Below are 3,867 nucleotides of genomic sequence, written 5' to 3'. Positions count from 1 at the left end.
ATTCTGTAACAAAATCAACTGGTCTGATTCACTTGCTAATCAACGCTCTCTCTCTCTCTCTCTCTCTCTCTACTCTCTCTCTCTCTCTCCCCCGTGCTTCTTCGTTCGAGTAGGAAACAGGTGATGGCAACCACGCAAAAATGACGTAGGTCTGTCTACAGGTTACATTCAGTAACCTTCGAAGGCCGATATTATGTTAATTTATATCGTGTATATATGCAAAAGCAATTATCTCTCTAGAAGTTAAAGAGTTGGGCATTTTTAACCTACGAAGGTGATATGTTAATTATAGCAATAATATCAAAGCAGAAACTCTCTAAAAGTTAAGGAGCTTTTCATTAACCTTCTATAAAGGTTACAAAGTTTTTCAGTAACCTTTGAAGGTATAGTCTGAATCAATCATATATATATATATCTATCTATATATATATATATATATATATATCATATATATATAATATATATATATACACACACACACACATATATATATATATATATATATATATATATATATACATATATATATATATATAATATATATATATATATATATTTATATATATATATATATATATATATATATATATATATATATATATACATACAAACCAACGATCTCTCTAAAGGTTACGCAGTTTTGCATTAACCCTTGAAGGTGATATTTTAAGTATAGTATACAAAACAGTAACTTGCAGAGCTGCAGAAACGCATGTAAGCGTGAAGTCCTACGACTATTTCATTATTCACCTTTTACATACATATAGCTTGTTTCCCAGGACACGAAGGACTCTCAGAATAAATATGACTCCTTTCGTGTCCTGGGAGCCGAAGTATATAATCATTTGTGAAAGGAAAATGATAAAATAGGTCTAGGACTCTACCATGTACTTGCTTCAAAAGTTCTGTAAGACACAGCTTTTTGTATTGTATTTAACATAATTGAAGAATATAGGTATTTTGTCGAGGTGGAACGAGTACTTCTTAAAATTGTGGCTCAAACTAAAGCGAAAGATGGAAAGTACTATCTCAGCTGCATTGGTTCTGATGCTCTGTATGCGAGGTCGAATCCTGCTACCGGACATCAGAATTACTTCACATACCTTGTATTTGGATCTAAGGCTTTGCAGTGACAAACGGATTCAGAAACTGTGCAGAATTCGAGAAGTTAAGAAGGCCCTATGGTTATTACAGTTATAGACGTATTCACACAAACACAGACACACACATATAGTATATATATATATATATATATATATATATATATATATATATATAACATGGGGGAAGAACCTCCCGTATTCATAAGGTAAGCGTGGACAACGAAACGGAAGGCACGACCCCCACACCCTATTACACACACAGGCTCTCTCTTCTCTCTCTCATCTCCCGGCATCACCCCATCTCTCTCTCTCTCTCTCTCTCATCTCTCTCTCTCTCTCTCCACCTCTTTCTCTCCATTCTAACAGGTAATGAAAATGAGAGAGTTGCATCATAACATAACGTTTTATTTACAAGAATAACTAAACTCAATTAACTAAGTAATCCAGTCTTACAGACTAACTTAAAAACAACTCATTGTCAAGTCACCCAAAAGTCCACACTCTCCCTGGGAACAACCTCTGTCCCCCCGGTATTCCATTCCGTCCCTGTTCAAGATACAGAACACATCTCGGTAACGTAGCAGACACACAAGTTTAAAGACAAAGTCAATAAAATGGAACATCTTACAAGATATCAAACAAGCCATCCCTTTGGCTAAAGTAAAGGTAACACTTACCCATTCCCAACTGGAATATCACTCACTGATACATAAAAACACTTTGGTCATCTGCCATCATGGCTTCGCCTTCCTCCCCCGAATGTCTGTGCAAGTCTTCCCATAAACTTGGCTAGCTGGAGACAATTATGAATAGAACGAGGCGCACACGCTGCATCTAGTTTCACAAAGGCACTTTGGGAAGAGTTCATAAACTGTCGTACATTGACTTCCTGAATTAGCACTTTTTATCTCACGCCATCCCCTAGAAACTCATTGATCAGCTATTCTCAGGTCGTTACTCTGCCCTGTCCTCCACATTCCATGGTCACAGAGAACGTACGAACAATATATTAATTCAAAACCCTATGTCTTACATATATATATATATATCCACCAATCCGTAATGGTTGAAACATGATATCTTATTACTATTCCTGTGTTGGTATTTCGGGGAGATGGGGAGCTTTTATTAAGATAATCTCTCTCTCTCTCTCTCTCTCATAAGACCCACACACATGCACAACATATTACCAAAGCACGTTTGCAGGTATATACAATAAACAAATTTAAAAAATGTAAAAACTTTTGTCAACAAGGAAATTGGCGAGCACGGCCCTTCAATTTCATGTCGATTGTTCTTAATGGACCAGAAATACCTTGACGAAGAAGTCTGACTAAAATTGGGTCGGTTTTTTTTCTGATATGGATATTGAGAAGATTGTTTTCTTCTTTCTCTCCCTGAACTATATTATTGTGGTGTCTCGAGCTACCGTTCTGATGCTAGGTAGCCACACCCCCCCCCTTCCTCTTCTCTCCCACATCCATCCCCCTCCACCACCCATCCTCCTTCACACCCCTACCCCTCCCACTCCCATTCTCTTAACCCCCACCCCTTCCCCAACACACATCCAGCTCCTCCCCCACCCCTTCCAGCCACCCCCACCCTCTTCCTTAATGTACACCCCCCCCACCCCCCCTCACCCTCTCCCTAATCTTTCCCATACCTTCCCCCCCCACCTACCCGAGACCAATAATAATCCTTTACCATAACGATAACAGATCACTATCAAACTTTGAAACTTGAAGACAAAATCCATAACTTGGGGATGAAATATATATATACCTAAAAACTGTTTTTTTTTGTTTTTTTAGTCCTCAATCATAAAGGGGCTAAACGCCCCCCCCCTGCCCCCCAACCCACCCCCCCTAACTCTCATAAGAAAACAGACAGATAACTTCTTGCAGCCGATGCTCACCCCCCAAAAAAAATCACACGATGAAGAAAAACAAGAAAAGGTGGAGAAAAAAAAAACCGAACGCGATATTCTCTTTTCCTCGCCTTCTCGTTTTTCTTCTCCGGTCGAGAGGAATGTCAAAGGAAAGGGCTTTAGCAACACCTGGAAAACAAACGTTGATTGAGATCCTGCTTCTTTTTTTTTCTTTTTTTTCCCCATTTTTTTGGGTCACTTTTTTTGTCTTTTTCTTTTTTTGCTTTCCTACTTTTTTGAGTCACTTTTTTTTTTTTTTTCTTGGCTTCCCACTTTTTGAAGTCACGTTTTTTTTTTGCTTGCCACTTTTTTGAGACTTTTTTTGCTTCCCACTTTTTTGAGTCACTTTTTTTTTTTATTTCCACTTTTTTGAGACCTTTTTTTTGACTTTTTTTTCCACTTTTTGAGTACTTTTTTTTTTATTTCCCACTTTTTTGTGAGTCACTTTTTTTCTTTTTTCTTTTGCTTTTTTTTTCCACTTGGTTTGAGTCACTCTTTCTTTTTCTTTTTTGCCCTCACCACTTTTTAGTAACTTTTTTCTTTTTTTTGGTTTTTTGCTTCCCACTTTTTCTTTTTTTCTCTTGCTTCCCACTTTTTTGGCTTTTTTTTTTGCTTCCCACTTTTTTGACTTTTTTTGCTTCCCACTTTTTTTACTTTTTTTTTTTGCTTCCACATTTTTTCTTTTTTTTTTCTTTTTTGCTTCCCACTTTTTTTTACTTTTTTTTTTCTTCCCACTTTTTTGAGTCACTTTTCTTATTTTTTTCTCGGTATTTTTCTATTCATATCTTCATAAGTATGGCAGTATTTAGGCGTTGTCCTGCGGGATGAGGTGTATCG

Source organism: Macrobrachium nipponense, chromosome 22 (assembly GCF_015104395.2).
Source record: "Macrobrachium nipponense isolate FS-2020 chromosome 22, ASM1510439v2, whole genome shotgun sequence".
NCBI classification, from domain to species: Eukaryota; Metazoa; Arthropoda; class Malacostraca; order Decapoda; family Palaemonidae; genus Macrobrachium; species Macrobrachium nipponense.
This window is presented reverse-complemented; position numbering follows the sequence as displayed.